At 49.0% G+C, this 16,939-nt stretch overlaps 1 protein-coding gene across 2 annotated transcripts in view; it reads left to right on the plus strand.

Annotated features, from left to right (window-relative positions):
- ABCC1 (ATP binding cassette subfamily C member 1) overlaps positions 1–16,939 on the plus strand; it is a 132,823-nt gene that overhangs the window by 21,457 nt on the left and 94,427 nt on the right. Inside the window, exon 2 of one of the 2 annotated variants that reach the window (XM_057750673.1) lies at positions 3,771–4,047. The exons of the other annotated variant lie outside the window; for it this stretch is intronic. The gene's annotated coding sequence lies outside the window, so the exon portion shown is untranslated. The remainder of the gene's footprint in view (positions 1–3,770; positions 4,048–16,939) is intronic. 2 annotated transcript variants of the gene reach the window in all.

Below are 16,939 nucleotides of genomic sequence, written 5' to 3' on the forward strand. Positions count from 1 at the left end.
CTTCTTAGGGGCAGGGTACGATGGTATGGATGTTTCTGGTTCACCCCGTTACAAAGTGGGGCTTAGGAAATGTACTAAATGAGTGGATGGGCAGGCGGGCGGGTCTTGAGAGTCACTAGGTATTGGTGGCAGGAGTGGGGCCAGATGGAAAAGCTGTTAAGATAGTGGATCAGAACTGGGACAGTGTAGCCTCTAGGGGACATTAACAAGATCTAGAGACATTTTTGTTGTCACGACTGGGGGTGGGGCAGGGGACGCTACTGGCTTCTAGAGCCCAGCGATGCTGCCAGACATCCCACAATCCACGGGGCAGCCCCACAGCGGAGTTAAACGGCCCCAAATGTCACCAGTGCAAAGGTGAGAAACCTTGCCTTAGGGGAACAGGTAAAATCTAGTTATAAGCAAGAAAGCAGTGGGAAAGGACGTAAATTTAATAACAAGTGCCCTGCACATGTATCCTCTTACTGAGGTGACGCAGTGGGGGTCTGTGTACATGTATGAATTTTTTTGAAGAGTGTTAGATTTCAAAGCCAGCATGTGTAAGGTGAAAATTTCACAGAGTTAAAATGACTCTTGGTCTTATTCATCTTTGTTTTTTTAATAGCTTTACTGAGATAAAATTCACATGCCAGGTAGGTCGCCCATTGAAAGTGTAGAATTCGGCAGCTTTTAGTATAGTGACAGAGCTGTACATCTATCACCACAGTCGGTTTTGGAACATCCATCACTCCATTTGTCCATTTGTGTCCTTAGGACCTGGTGGAGGGTGTGCCTGATGGGATCACACCTGTTGGCTGCACCCACTTTTTAGTTTGCTGAGACTCGTTCTGGTGCCGGCTCATAGATTCCACAGGTGCTTTACGGAGTGCCTGCCACGTGCCAGAAACTGCAGCAAACGGGGAGTGACGTGCCCGGGAACCAAGCCTGGGACTGACAGTCTCGGCAGGAGAGTGGGATGCAGAAGAAATAATGTATGAGTCCCCTCAGATGGAGTCGTGTGAAATTGCTGGCATTCAGTGATTCTTGACCTGTATCCAGAGCTGGCAGACTTTTTCTGTGACGGGCCAGGTTGTAAATATTTTAGGCTTTGCAGGCCAAGAGGCAAAATTGAGCCACACCTTTGGCAAAAGGGAAGTCGTGTTTTTTTACATGTTAGATTAAAACAATGTGGAATCCATTCCTAGTTTGGGGGCTGTGCTAAAGCAGGCAGCGGGGCAGATTTGGCACACACGTTGTAGTTTGCCCTCGCGTGACCCACACAAATGGCAATTCATATGGTGCGTCTGTTATATATGATGTCATATGTTACACATAATGTATTGTATACTGTATTGCATACTCCATAACAACTATAAAGTATTAAATAATATGACATCAACAAACAAATAATATCTGAAAGAAGTACTTAATGATCGTGCGGTGAGTGCCCAAAGGAGACATACAGAGTTCCAGGAGGTGGTTAATTGAGGGATTTGTTTGAGCAGGGCTTGGGGTTTGGGCAGGTCTCGCTAAGGAGGGCATGTTTCGTCTGAGAATCGAAGGGCGCCTCTAAATTGAAGTCAGGGCAGAAGGAACTGGCTGTGCAAAGGTCCTGAGGCATAGGGTGGTCCACGAACAGCAAGCCAGGGCTAGACCCAGAGCGGCTCAATCACATACCTTCTAGCGGTGCATCCCTTTTTTATTATTTCAAGTTAGGATTCAAAAGGATTTCTTATTTATCAAAAGGTTGTGGCTAGGGAATTCCCTGGTGGTCCAGTGGTTAGGACTCCACGTGCTCGCTACTGGGGCCTGGGTTTGAGCCCTGGTCAGCGAATGAAGATCCCGCAAGCTGCGCTGCAGGGCCCAAAAAAAAAAAAAAAAAAAAGTCATGCCCAGGTCCTATTCCGGCAAAACCATTTGCTCTCATTTCCTAGATGATTTGTCTACCTTTCAGTGGTTAGCTGAGCACTGCGCAATAGAAATATAACACAGGCCACATATAGAATGTTAATTGTCTGGTAGCCACATTTAAAAAAAACAGGTGAAATCATTGTAACAATATATTCAATATTTTATGTAACCCAATGCATGTAAAATATTATCATTTCAACATGTAATTAATGAGATACTTTGTATTTTTTTTTCATACTAAGTCTTAAATCTGTTGTGTGTTTTTTAGCACATCTCACTTTGAACTAACCTCATTTTAAGGTCCCAGTAGCTCCAGGAAGCTGGGGGTTCCTGTGTTGAACACTAAAGGTGTAGGTGATTTCTCTTATTTTCTTAAAAATTAAACATTACCTAATAATATTATAATATTTATAGAGCTATACACCTCCAGGAATTACATACTCCTTTATTTACTGATTTCCACCCCGCCATCTTTATTGACATATTACCGACATACAACATATGTAAGTTGAAGCTGTAAAAACATGACGATTTGATACACGTGTACATTGCGAAATGATTACTACAATAAGGTTAGTTACCACCTCGGTCCCCTCACATTTATCATCTTTTTTGTTTTTATTTTGTGGTGATAATTGTTAAGACCTACTGTCTTAATCATTTTCAAGGACACAGTGCAGTGTTATTAACTGCAGTCACCATGCTGTGCATTAGCGCTGCAGAACTTACTTATCTTACGGACTGGAAGTTTGTATCCTTGGACCGTCTTCACCTATCTCCTCCACCACCAGCCCCAGGCAACCATCATTCTCTGCATTTGAATTCAGCTTTTGCGGATGCCACGTGTGAATGAGGACATAACACTGTTTGTCTTTCTCTGACATTTCACTCCGTATGATGCCCTCGAGGTGCATCTGTGCTGTTACAAATGGCAGGACTTCCTTTATTTATGGTTGAATCATATTTCCCTGTGTATATGCATGTGTGTGTGTGTTTCATTTTCTTTACCCATTCACCCGTCGATGGGCACTTCGCTTGCGTCCACGTCTTGGCTGTTGTGAATCATGTTACAATGAACATGGAGTGTGATTGCCTTTGCATCGGGTGTATTTCGTCATGTTTTAAAGACCACGTTCCCACAGGAATCCCCGGGTCGGTGTTGATCTTTAGCTTTGTAAGGCTCATTGTGTATCTCCAGCTTATCACACTTAACCTGGGCCACCTTGTTTTCCGCCTGCGGGGGCTTCCGAGCGATTAAATGAAGTCCTGTTGGTCTTCAGGTCAGGCTGTCCGTGTTTTCTTTAGCTTAAGGAGTAATTTCTAAGGGAATTCATTGTGTCATTGTTTGAAATAGCGAAAGATGGGCAGCCACCCAAGTGGCGGGCAGTAAGGGCTGTGCCGAGGGGACGGGCTTACGGGGAAGAGGGAGGCAGAGTAACTTTTTTACTGTTTGTCTTTATATTTACACACATATATAAACACATATATGTATTCAAATTTGAGTCATGCATCGCCTATTAAAGTGAAGTTTTAAAATGGAATAGTATTTTCCATCGTTCCTAGCTCCCATCATACAGACGCGTTTCCTAAGCAGCTCCCCTGCAGGGGGAGGCAAGGCTGAGCCCATCCTTCAGGATGGAGTTAGACGTGCCCTGGTCCAGCAGAACCAAGGGCGTCAAGGGAGCGCGTGCTGTGGGGCTGAGCTTGATTCCAAGCAGGGCGAGGGCAGGACGAGGTGGGCGCCAGGCCGCACGAGAGCGTGGAGGCATGCGGGAGAGTCTGTCCGCCACCGGCTCTGTGCTTTGTGAGCTTCCTGTGGCTGCTGTAACAGATCACTGTAAATTTTTGGCTTAAAGCAACACGGATTTATTCTCTTACAGTTCTGGAGGTCAGAAGGCCAGAATGCGGTGCCGCGTTCCTTCTGGAGGCTCTGGGGGTGAATCCATTTCCTGGCCTTTTCTAGCTTCCAGAGGCCACCCGCGTTCCTTGACTTGTGGCCCTGCATGACTTTGACCTGTGCTTTGGTCATCACATCTCCTTCTCTGACTCCACCCTCCACCCCCAACCCCGCCTCTCTCTTCTCACCGGGATACCACAGGATCCTCTCCCATCTCAAGAGCCTCAACTGAATCACATCTGCAAAGTCCCTATTGTCATGTAAGGTCACACACTCACTCATTCTGAGGATTGAGATGTGGGCACTTTGGGGGGGCTCTGGTCAGCACAGTTCCTGGCATAGTGGGGGCGCAGAACATCTTTGTTGGCTGAAAGATAGAATTACTTGGTGAGGCTGGAAATGTGGAAGGGAAGGAGCAAGGAGTGGATCTGGCAGTGATAACAGTGAGAGCGGTGACGGCTCTTGACCACCTACTGTATGCTCTGGCTCATGCTTAAGTGAGTGGATATTTGCATCTTCTCATCACGCCCACTTTACAGGTGCAGAAACTGAGGCTTAGTGGCTTGCCCAATGTCTCATGGGTGAGGAGCTGAAACTCCATCTGCCTGATAAGGGGTGTGTTTGGGGAATAGGGCCTCTGGCTTTGGTAAGGGCAGGGATTCTACTAAAATGGGGTTTCTCAGCCTCAGCACTGTTGACATTTGGGGCCGAGTCCTCCTCCGTTGGGCAGCTGTCCGGTGCACTGCGGACGCTAAGCCACAGCCTTGGCCTCTACCTGCAAAATGCTCATAGCACAACCCACAGCCCTTCTCCAGGAGTGACACCAAACATGTCTCCAGGCACTGTCAGGTGTGCCCTGGGGGAAGACTTGCCGCTGGCTGAGAACCACTCTCTGAAAACATAAAGCAGGTGGTGACACATCAGTCCACAGTCTCCACTGCCGCTCAGAGTGCACGGCAGAACCCCTGTGGCGGGCTGGGAGTCCTGCACAGTCTGTCCTTCCCCAGCTCCCACTTCCTCCCTGACAGCATCTCCCATTATGCTTGAATCGTACTGGCCTTTCTATTATTGCTGCCAAACGCCAGACGTGTTCCTACCTCAGGGCCTTTGCACTTGCTGCTGCTTCTGCTTGGACGGCTCTTCTCCCAGGTTCTGTTCCCAAATGGCCAGCTGGCTTACTTCCTTGTTTCCTTCAAGCCTTTACTCACATACACCTTCTCAGTAAGGCCTTCTGCCTTCTCTGAATCCTTTTGTTGTTGTTATTTTGGTTGTTTTCTGTTTTGTTTCGTGGGTTTTTCCATTTTTTGTTTTGGCCATGCTTCTCGCTCAGCTTGTGGGATCTTAGTTCCCTGACCAGAGAATGAACCTGCACCCCCTTGCAGTGGAAGCACGGAGTCCTGACCACTGGACTTCCAGGGAATTCCCTCTCTGAGTCCTTTTAAGCATCCCTCACACACACGCTATATTTCATATAATGTACAGTTTGCATGTATTTATATCTTCTCTGGTTGACTCTCTGTCTCCTCACTTCAGACTAGACTGTCAGACCCAGGAGGGGCAGGCAGGCCCTTGTCCTGCTGTTCACTGCTGGGCCCTCAGCACCTGGAAGGGTGCTCAGTGGATGGGGAGATGCCATCCCTCCTACTGACTGCGGTGTCCCCAGACATGCTCCTGTGCCTGCCACGCGCCTGACCCCTCACAGGTCCCTGGAACGTGAGCCAGTGGAGGATTTGGTGACGCGCCAGGATCTGATGAGAGGAGAGGGGGCGGCAGAGGGGTCGGGGCTGGATGGAGTGCGCAAGGACAGGTGTGTGCTCTGTGGGCAGGACCCTGGTGAGAGGTCGTATGGTGCTCGCTGGGCGGGCTGGGGTCAGGGCAGGTCAGAGCAGGCTGCCCGCTGCTGACCTTCAGACACCTGTGATGGGCAGGTGGGGCTGTTTTCTTCTTGGTGCTGCAAGTCCTGTTCAGGCAGGAGTCTTAGTTTTGCATGTCCCTCCTGTCCCTTTCTCGCCAAAGTGTCCAAATCTGCAACTTGGGCGTGCAGGTTCAGTGAGGATTTGGGGTTTTCGCCCGGGCAGGGCCAGGGCCTTCCCAGGCGCTGGGGTAGCCTGGATGCTGCCCCGCCCCCCCCCCCCCGCCAGGTTTCTGGGCTTTATTCTTAGCTCTGGTGAGTCAGAGGGGAAGGGAGGGCCGCGGCTGTGCCCACAGCGTGATGCTGGCACCGTCGCCTTCTCCCCCGCTGTGCTGGGGCAGTGGCCTCGGCCTGGCCCAGATCCCTTGCAGGACTGCGGCGTGGGGCAGTGGAGGCCCCCTGCCGCCTCTGTAAACAGGATTAATGTCCAGAAGCCCAGCAGGTCCCCTGACCTCACTTGGGCCTCCCAGCGTTCTTTTTCTCAGCTTCCCTTTGCTCCAGAGCTGCCCCTTTGCCGGGGACCTCGCGCCTGGGATGGTTCTACACATGGGCTTGACTGCCGGCCTGTCGCCTCCACGTCCACCCTGCCCCCACCCTCCATGGTGGGCCCAGTCTTTGGCTGTGTCCTGCAGATTCCTTCCCTCCAGGCTCTCCCCGGCGCTGCCTGGATACCCTGCAGCAAGTCTTCTCGGCTCCTTTTGCCTCTGTGTCCCTCCCTGTAAAATGGGAATGAGACAGAACCCACCTCACAGGGTAGTGATGGTGATGAAATGCAACGACGCGCATTAAACCCGGAACACGGCGCCTGGCGTTACAGTCAGGGCTCGGGAAGAGCTGCCGTCTCACATTTGCTGTTGTCGCTGTTGTTCGCCTGAGTTGCAGCCCGCTGGGTTTGCGCCCTGTACCCTCCCGATCCCAGCCCCCTGCCGCCCAGAGCATCAGTGACGCCCCTCCGGGCAAGCTAAGCGCTCAGCCCCGCAGTCCGAGTATTGGTGCTGTTATTAGTCCTGTTTCGCAGGTGAGGGGCCAGGGTGGGCGAGATGAGCTAATTTTCTGAAGGTCAAGAGCAAGTGAGCAGCAGCGAATGCATTCACAGGCCCACAGGCTGCAGGGTCCCCGCTCTGCGTGGCTGTTGCTGTTATCTGTATTCCTTTTATTCCTTCTCCTTTCTCTCCCTCCCTCTCTTCCTTCTCCATTTCCGCAAAGGTGGACAGGTGCCTGGGTCCCTCCCCCGCCCCGCCTGGTCCGCGTTTCCCCGATGTCTGCGCGGCTGGCGCCTCCTGACCCTCCCGGACCCTCACCCTGATCCTTTCTGTCCACCGCCTTTCCCCGTCATAGCAAGTGTTGTCCTTTGTGGTTACATGTTGATTTGTGACCTTATATCTTTAATGGACTGTGAGCCTTAAGAGGGCGGGGTCTGTGCCCGCCGTATCCCCGTATCCCCATGACTGCTAGCCCAGAGCTCGGCACGGAGTGGGTACTCAATACGGATGCGTTGTGTGATGGAGTGAATGGATGGATGAACGAATGCATGAGTAAATGAAGCCTTGCACTTGTGTGTGTTGAGTAGTCTCTTGGCCAGGAACTGAAACTGGAACCTTGCGGGTCATTTAACCCTCCCGATCACTCGGCCATAGTTGGGTCCGGGAATGAGTCTCATTTCACAGATGAAGAAACCGAGGCCTGACAAGGCCACTGCGTTAGGGTAGTGCGGGCAGTTTTTGTCCCCATCCCACCCCTGGGGGACATTTAGTTGTCCCAACTGGCTGTGTATGTCACTTGCAGGTTATGTGACCTCAGTTTCTTACTCTGAAAAATGGGTTTAATTATAGTATCTGCCTCCTGCGGTGGTTTCTGAGGATTAAACCTGATGTGCGCTGTTGGCACCTATTGGGTGGAGGTCAGGATGCTGCTCAACATCCTACAGTGCACAGGTCAGCCCCTCAGAGAATGTTCTGGCCCCAAATGTAAGTAGCGCTGAGCTTGAGAAACCTTGTTTGCGGGCACACGTCTGTGACCTGGAGGAGGTTAGGACCCAGACCTTAAACCATCGTTCTTAACCGTCATCCTGCATCGCTCACATTGGGTGGAGTTGTAGAAGATTTCCATGTCTGAGTCAGCACATTGCCTCTCCATTCTGTACCGATGTGCTTGGAATCCCCAAGGCCTGAGGACAGCATCGCCTTCCAGGCTGCCTCTGGCTGGATGGTGGGGCCATTAGCCTTGCAAAGCCCTTAGCATTCAGAGCAGCTGGCTGAGACCTGGTTGTCAGACTGCATGGGTTCAAATCCCCATGCTGCCTGCCTCTTCCTGTCTCTGTTAACCTGAACCAGTTCTGTAAACTCTCTGGGCCTCAGAGTCCTCTCCTGCGAAGGGGCAGTCTTCACATCCCCAACCCCATAGGGCTGTTGCGAGGTTTAAATGGACTCACGCTTGGAAAACCCAGCACGGGGCCTGGGGTGGCTGCTGGTGCTGTTAGGATAGGCACCTGATAAATATGTGCTCTCTATTCCCAGCTCAACATCTAGAAATCTCTGCTCTGAAATTCCTGCTGCTGCTGTTTATTTATTTAAAGTGTGAACTAGTTTTGTTATTGTTATGTTTTAGAGGTAATACATGCAGAGTAAAACAATTCAAACAGTACAGAAGATAAACAAAAACTAGTAGTCGCCTTCCGCTCACCAGCTTCAGCCCTACCCCCTGGAGATAGTCACTCTCCATGTGAATAAAAAAGTCAGCTTTTGTTGTTCTTCTCTTCTGCTCAGAAAATTTCTCTGCCTAGACAAGCATCTATGTATCCTTTTATACTAATTTTAAATGGGAACAGTAGTACATGCGTGTGATAAAAATTGGAAACAATACATTTTCTACATATAGAGAGGCAGCTGCACTGGGATTCAGATTCTTGGCTGTCCATACAGCTTGTAGGCTATGTGACTTGGCCTCAGTTTCTGTATCTGTAAAATGGGTTTAATTATAGGCTTGCCTCCTAGAGTTGTTTGTGACGTAAGCCACTTAGATCAGTCCTGGCACCTGCTACTAAGAACCTTAATCAGCCCTCGCTTTCCATAGATGGTAGAAGGTAGCCCACATTTCTTCACTTGCTTCACGCCTTCGCTCAGAGGTCATCTTGGCCCAGAGGCCTTTCCTGTCCACCTGATATAAAGGTAGCACCCAGTGCCCACCATGACTCTCTGTTCCCTTGATTCTTCGTTAGGGCATTTGTAGCCTAGACACACATAGAGCTGTCTGTTTCTTTGTTTAGTATCTACCTCTTGCGGTAGAATGAAACCTGTGAATGCTATTGGCACGTAGGAATCTCATGATTAATAATCGTCCACTGAGCCATAGAGACCTGATGGTTATAAGTTATGGAGACATTTGAATGGGAAAACGGATGTTCAGGCCCCGGGGGAACAGCCTGGTACTGGTAGGTCCTCGTTACTCAGTAGCATCAGAGAGGACTCTGCTCCCGGATGCCAAGCAGCAGTTCAAGTTCATAATCGCATCCCCGCCTGCGGTCCACCCATCCTCCTCTCTGCGGCTTCCCTCCTGTCCCGAGGTCGACCGGCTGGGTCCTGGGCAGGGCCGTTTCCGTTGTCCCTGCAGGCCCAGCCAAGTGAAGCTGTGTCGGCAGGCGAGGGCTATAGGGGTAGCACCGCAGAGCCCCTGGGCTTTGCCTGAGGGGACACCTGGTACCCGGGTGCTCCCGGAACAAGCACGACTGAGCTGAAAGGGCTGGTTAGCATCAGGGCACACGGCGTGAGGGCCCATCTCTGACCTGTCCCGGCCACTTCCTGTCTGAACCTGGCAGGACTCCGGCAGCTTCTGAATCTGACCCAGCTGAGGAGAATGATGGTGCTTCTGGAGGTCCACAGCTTGTTTAGGGTGGACTGGAATAAACCTGAGGGTGTGGTCAGCAGAACAGTGGCTTCCCCGAAGGTGTCCATACCTGAACCTGTGACTGTGTTATGGTTACATGGTTAAAGGAGTGAAGATCGCAGGTGGAACTAAGGTTGCTCATCAGCTGACCTTGAGAACGTGCCATCATTTTGGGTTATCGGGTTGGCCCGAGGTAGTCACAAGGGTCCTTATTAGGTGGAAGAGGGAGACAGGGAGAAGACAGAGCCAGAGAGACAGAAGATGGCCGCGTGAGGAGGACTGGACCTGATGCTGCTGGCTTTGAAGAAGGAAGAAGGGGCCATGAGCAAGGGATGTGGGCGGCTTCTAGAAGCTGGAAAAGGCAAGGGGATGGATTCTCCCCGAGAGTCTCCAGAGGGAATGCAGCCCTGCCAGGACCTTGATTTTAGCCCAGTCAAACCCATTTCAGATTTCTGACCTCTACAACTATGTGATTAAAAAAGTCTGTGTCGGGGACTTCCTAGGTGGTGCAGTGGGTAAGAATCCACCTGCCAATGCAGAGGACACGAGTTCAATCCCTGCCCCAGGAAGATACCACATGCTGCGGAGCAACTAAGCCCGTGCGCCACAACTATTGAGCCTGTGCTCTAGAGCCCGTGAGCCACAACTATTGAGCCCATGTGCCGCAACTACTGAAGCCCACGTGCCTAGAGCTCGTGCTCTGCAACGAGAGGCCACCACAATGAGAAGCCCGCGCACCACAACGAAGAGTAGCCCCCGCTCACCGCAACTAGAGAAAGCCCGCGTGCAGCAACGAAGACCCAACATAGCTAATAAAATAAATAAATTTATAAAAAAATTTAAAAAAGTCTGTGTCGCTTTAAACTATGAAGTTTGTGGTAATTTATAACAGCCGCCGTAGGAAACTAATACAGGTGACCGGTTCTGAATTTGGTGGTGGTTTGAGGATTCATATCTTCTTCTTGGCCCAGATTCCCTGTGGGTGAAGGCGTGCACTCCAGAAGACCCTGTTAAGATTCTTATATTGCCCGTCACTACGAGTCGGCATCAGGGGTGGGTGGCTCAGTAGTCGGGCTTCCTAGGTTTGAGCCCCAGCCTCATCCCTTACAGGCTGTGTGATCTTAGGCAAATCATTTGACTTCCCTGTGTCTTGATTTCCTCACCTACCAAATGGGGATCAAAACAGAACCTCCTGGGACTTCCCTGATGGTCCAGTGGCTAAGACTCTCTACTCCCAATGCGGGGACCTGGGTTTGATCCCTGGTCAGGAAACTAGATCTCACATGCCGCAACTAAGAGTTCGCATGCCACAACTGAAGATTCCACCTGCTGCAACTAAGACCAGATGCAGCTGAATAAACAAATACATATTTTTAAAAATCCCAAAAAACACAGCTTCTCTTCTAGGTGATCATGAAGAAATGAGTTAATTCATACACAGTAGTGCATGGAAGCAATACCTGGCATGTAGTTAGTGCTCAGTTAAAGCTAGATGGTGTTATTATCAGTGACAATATAGGGTCATCGTATGAAGAGTATAACACGATAAGTTTCATTTATTTTTATTGCTGATGTAAGAATTAAGATTAGTGACAGTAGCCCTTTACTGAGTGTTAATATATAGCACTGAGCTGGACCCTGTGTGTATATAATTTTATTTAACATCTAGAATAGCTTTAGGAGATAGGTATTCTTAGCTGTTAGTCATAGGTGAAGCTCAGAGAGGTTAAATAACTTGTCTAAGGTCACACAGTGAACAGAAAAGAAAATTGGACCTGTAAGAAAAGGGACAAGAGGACAGATACTCTTTTGGGAAGGGGAGGAGGGGTGATGGGGAAAGAGTATAGGAAGAGAAGTGGATTCCAAAAAGTCAGCTGAAGAGGTTGTAAAAAATAGTAATAATCAACACTCATTAGGGCTTTTATGATCTCCTGTAGAGGAGATGGTAGTAGCTCCATTTTGCCTCAGAGAAGAACAACAACCTACCCAGCAGTATGCTACCAGTAGTGGTGTGTCTGAGTTCTAAATTCACTCGTGTCAAATTCTGAATCATATTGTTGTATAGAAGTTGACACCGTGGACCAGAACTTGTATTTACTAGGATGCTTTGTATTGTAAGTGAGAGCAAATTTATTTCAACTTGTGTGAAAGTGTATTTATTGGAGAAATCTAGTGGGACGGTGGATGCAGGTGAAGCTTGATCCAGCAGCCCACAAAACACCAAGCACCAGTTTCTTTCTTCTGTGCCTTTCATGATGTCAGCTTCTTTCTCACACTTGCCCTGGTGGTGCCACCCCTTCCTCTCCACTCCCAGCTCTTGGTGCTTCCCTTATGAATGGCTGAGACACCTGTACACCCACATCCTCACTCTGCATCCTTGGAGACAAAAGAGTATGTGTGCCACGCATCAGTGATTGGATTGACTTATATCAGGTGCCCATTCTGGCTAATCACGAGCACGTGGGTAAAGAACTCTGTTGATTGGCTGACACTAAGGAGGACCCACCCTGGAGCTTTGCCCCAGGTGAGTGGCCGACGAGAGGATTTGTTTATGGATAAGAGCCAGGCGCTGTTGCCAGAGAAGGAAAAATGTGTGTGGGTCTTGGACAACGTAAACCCACTGCAGCATGGCCTTTGGGAAGATGTCTTATCTCCCAGTGCCTCGGTTTCCTCATCTGTGAAATGGGCATAATAGCAGTGCTGCCTCTCCTGAGGGCTGAGTGATGTGTCTGGCCCGTCCGTGCTCAGAATGTGCTGCTTGTCATTATTCCTTTGGGAGAGAAGGGTATGACATGATGCCAGGAAATAGAAGTTTTATGAACTCCTGAAGCTGTGGGCCAAGCAGACTTGGATTTGTTCCCTAGATCCTCAAATGTCAGCACTGGAAGGAGGGGGACATAAATGGGTGATGAAGGTGTTCTGTGAAGAGAAGCCTCTTCATAGGGGGGTTCGGGGGATGCCCTTTCTTTAAGATTTCCTTGGGCCAGGTTCCTGGAAATGCAGAGCCTGGGCCAGTGCTAGTGACCGTTTTCCAGACTCACATCTCCCAGAGCTGAATTTTATTTCCAGGTAGTTGGGCCGATGGAAGCTCCTTTAGAGCATCAAGGAGCGGTGGTCCCACCGCCTTGATTTCCGAAGCTCCCTGTATTAGGAGTTAGAGCCCCTGGGGAGGAGGACTGGGGTGAGCTGTCATCTCTGGGGTCGGGGCAGCGAGTGACTGGCAGTCTCAGTGAGTCGTCCTTCCTTAAGCCTTCTACTGGCTCTCAGCGTTCCCTGTTTCCCCCAGAAACCCCAAGTAGAGGGAGCCCCGCTGCCTGTCTCCAGAGGTTGTCAAGGAGGATTTATCAGCGTCCTGGCAAGTGAGGGATGTGCAGGAGACCTCTGACCCTGTTACATCACTGCGGTGACAGTTATGGTCAGGGCCACTATCGGCAGGCGGGAGTGGCAGCAGGGATGGTGCAAGTTCACGATCACAATCGGATTTCCTCGTTTCATGCTGCTGCTTCCTTCTGCCCGCCTCCCGTCTCTGCCCCCTCGTCAGGGCTGGCCACCTGGCTGTGAGCAGGGAGCTGCCATCTGAAGAACAGACCCTTTCCTTTGCTAAGCATTTCTCTTACCTCTGCTTCTCTGGGGTTCTGTGTACTTAGATGCTCCCCAGTTTCCATTGCTCACTTCCTGACTTGAACTTTTCTTTGTCCTTTAAGCTTCCTGACATTGGGCAGTGCTGGGGTTAGTGGTGGAGACTACTATTAATTAGTGGTGTCTGCAACTAATAGCCACCACTTACCATCTTTAGACCATGCCAGCTGGTACAAAGCACGGTCCCATTCCAGGCCTGTGTGTTTTCCTGACCACAGTGCTAAGGAGATTGAGGCTTGGAGAAGTTAAGTGACCTGCCCAAGTTCACATGAGGTCAGGGCCTGAATTTTAATCCACATCCATTGAACCAGAAAGCCAGGGTCATAGCCAGGTTCTACCTGGGTGGATTTTTTAAAGAAAAACAAAGGAGGAAATAATGCTGAGGAGGGAAGGAGTGGTTTGGGCCATTTGTTTACTGAATAACCTCTGGGTACCTGCTGGGTGAGGGGGAGAGGAGTTGAAAGTAAATGGCACTGAGGTCCTTGCCTGGTCCTTGCAGGCCAGAGGTATTGACAGACACAGAGAAAATCTTTGCAATGTGTAGGGAGAATCCTGATGGTTTGGGGGGTGAGGAGGAAGGCTTCTTAAAGGAAATAGCTGCGTTTGGTTTTGAAGGATGAATAGGAGTTTGTTACTGTGGAAAGACAAAGCGAGAAGAGCACCTAGCAAGACATATCCCAAAGAACCATTCATTTGACCAGCAATTGGGGAATGCCTTAAAGTCAGGGCCATAGCCCTCCTGAATCTCCAGCGCCTTGAGCAGTGGCTGACACAGGCTTGATAAATGCTCATTTGAGTGAATAAGCAGAGCTGACACATGGGGGAACAGGGCGGGAGAAATTGTAGAAGAAACAGATGGGGCTTGAATGTGGAAGGCCTCATGAATCGCAGCAAGGATCATCTCTGAAAGGTGATCCAGAGCTATTGGAGGTTGTTACCCAGGGGAAGGAGTGATTAAATCTGTCCCATTTAATATCACAAGTATTTAAGCCTGTGACTTTTCCCCTAAGAAGGAAAACCTGACTGCTTTTAAATGCAAAAAAGGGCAAGATCTTTGGTTTCATTCATCATAAAGAGAAAAGGAAGTTAAGCTACAGGGAGATATTTTCCACTATCAGATTGGCAGAAATCAAAAGCTTGTAATATACTGTGGTTCGGGATGTAGTTACCCTTGTACCTTGTTGGGTACAGTGTGAACTGATGGTACCCATTGGAGGCAGTGTGTGTTTCAGTTTTAAATGTATGCACCCTTTGATCCAGCAGGTCCATTTCTAGAAAGTTATCTTACAGATATGCTTGCTTTGTGTGCAGTGAGGCACCTACTAGGTTATTTATTCACTGCTTCATTGTTTGTAAGAGCAGCCCAGTGCCCAGTCAGCAGGAGGCTGATTATACAAGGTCACGTCCATCCATAATACTATGGAATACAAAGCAGCTGGAACAAAGAATGAGGAAGTGTGCAGGATGGTCTTTCAGATCTGTTATTAAGAGATGAAAGGGAGGTACCGAGCAGGATGTAGAGTATGTTTCTCTCTCTTTGATAACAGAAAATATATATTTATTTTTGTTATAGACACATAAAATATATTCTGGATGGATACATAAGAAACTGATACTGTCGCCTCTCGAGAGAGGAACTGAGAGGTTAAAGGGACCAGGATTGGAAGGTGGCTTGTCACTTTTACCCTTTGTTCAGAAGAAATAAAATTAAGCTATCAAGAATAAAGTACATCTGTGGCACTGATAGAGATCAGTTGCTAGTATTAGTTAAGTAAAAAAAGCACGTGTGGAACAGGTACGTATTATGGTACCTTTTGGGGAAACAAAGTAGGTAAACTATATTTGGAAGAATATACAGGGTGTTAGCAATAGTAGTTTTGCCTGTGGGGTAGGAAGAGGGTGCTGTGAGTTCAGGAAGGAGGATTTATTTTTCACATTGTACCATTTTGTGTAGTTTGGGAAAGATTTAGCACATAAATGTATTACCTATTAGAAGTAAATTAATACAAAGAGAGGCATGGATGAATGCCCGGGTGGTTGGGTAGGTGGGTGGATGGATGAGTGGGTAGGTGGATGGATAGCTGATGAGTGGGTGGGTGGATGGATAGCTGGTGGGTGGGTGGATGGATGAGTGGGTGGGTGGATGGATGGATGCATGGGTAGTGGGGGTGGGTGGATGGATAGGTGGTGGATGGATGAATGAGTGGGTGGGTAGGTGGGTGGGTGGATGGATGGATGCATGGGTAAAGGGGGTGGGTAGATGGATAGGTGGTGGATGGATGGATGAGTGGGTGGATAGGTGGTGGGTGGATGGATGAGTGGGTGGGTGAATGTATCGGTTCCCGGATGAGTGGGTTATTCTATCTGATGCAGGTATGGATGCGTAGATAGATAAATTCGGTTGTAGTGGGGAGGACTAAGTGGGGCCCAGAGGGGCTGGAAGCAGGGAGTAGCTAGAAAGCTACTGTAGCAGTCCAGGCAGGGAATAATTGGGGGGCTTCCCTGGTGACACAGTGGTTAAGAATCCACCTGCCAATGCAGGGGACATGGGTTCAACCCCTGGGCCGAGAAGATCCCACATGCCGCAGAGCACCTAAGCCTGTGCGCCGCAACTACTGAGCCTGTGCTCTAGAGCCCATGAGCCACAGCTATTGAGCCCATGTGCCATAACTACTGAAGCCCACACACCTGGAGCCCATGCTCTACAGCAAAAGAAGTGACTGCAATGAGAAGCCCGTGCACCACAACTAGAGAAAACCCTTGCGCAGCAGCGAAGACCCAATGCAGCCAATAAATAAATAAATAAATTTTTTTTAAAAAGGAATAATTGGGGCAAGGATCAAGTTACTGAAGTGTCTTACACAGGAACCGAGCTTCTTGTATACATAACTGTATTTTAAGTCCCACCATTGTTTTCTTACTAGAAAGGCAGATTCCTTTGGAATGAGCTTTTTCTGGCAGCTGCCCAGAAGCTGCTTTGTATATAAAAACCACCAACAGTTTAATCCCCATTTTCACCGTCACCTTAGGAATTATAAGTGGTGTGAAACCAGTGAAAATAATTAGTCTTTGATATAAACTACTCCTCTCCATGATCAAATTCTTATTTCCAAGGTTGTCTTCCAAATGCCCAAGTCCACAGAGGCATGACCTTTGTCCTTTTTGGGGTTTCTTTGTATCTAGAAGTTTCCGAGCTAAATCCCTTTGTGTGTGTTGACTTTTTAAAGTTTACTTTTCAACGATTCCTTGTTCTTGGTTCTGGAAAAAGAACCATTTATATCACAGAATAATTATACCTCTGAAGAACCAGTTTGGGTACTTAATTAATACCTAGGTTTTTCTCTCTCTCTCTCCCTTCTTTTAAAGTTAAATTCTTTTTTTTTTAACCATCTTAACCATTTTTTAAAAATAAGTTTATGTATGTATGTATTGGCTGCGTTGGGTCTTTGTTGCTGCGCGTGGGCTTTCTCTAGGTGTGGTGACCAGGGGCTACTCTTCGTTGCGGTGCGCGGTGCTCTCATTGAGGTGGCTTCTCTGGTTGCAGAGTGCGGGCTCTAGGCTTGTGCGCTGTCTCTAGTTGCAGCACTCGGGCTCAATAGTTGTGACTCGAAGGCTCTGGAGCGCAGGCTCAATAGTTGTGGTGCACGGGCTTAGTTGCTCCTCGGCATGTGGGATCTTCCTGGACCAGGGATCAAACGCGGGTCCCCTACATTGGCAGG

This window comes from Hippopotamus amphibius, chromosome 9 (genome assembly GCF_030028045.1).
Source record: "Hippopotamus amphibius kiboko isolate mHipAmp2 chromosome 9, mHipAmp2.hap2, whole genome shotgun sequence".
Classification (NCBI taxonomy): domain Eukaryota; kingdom Metazoa; phylum Chordata; class Mammalia; order Artiodactyla; family Hippopotamidae; genus Hippopotamus; species Hippopotamus amphibius.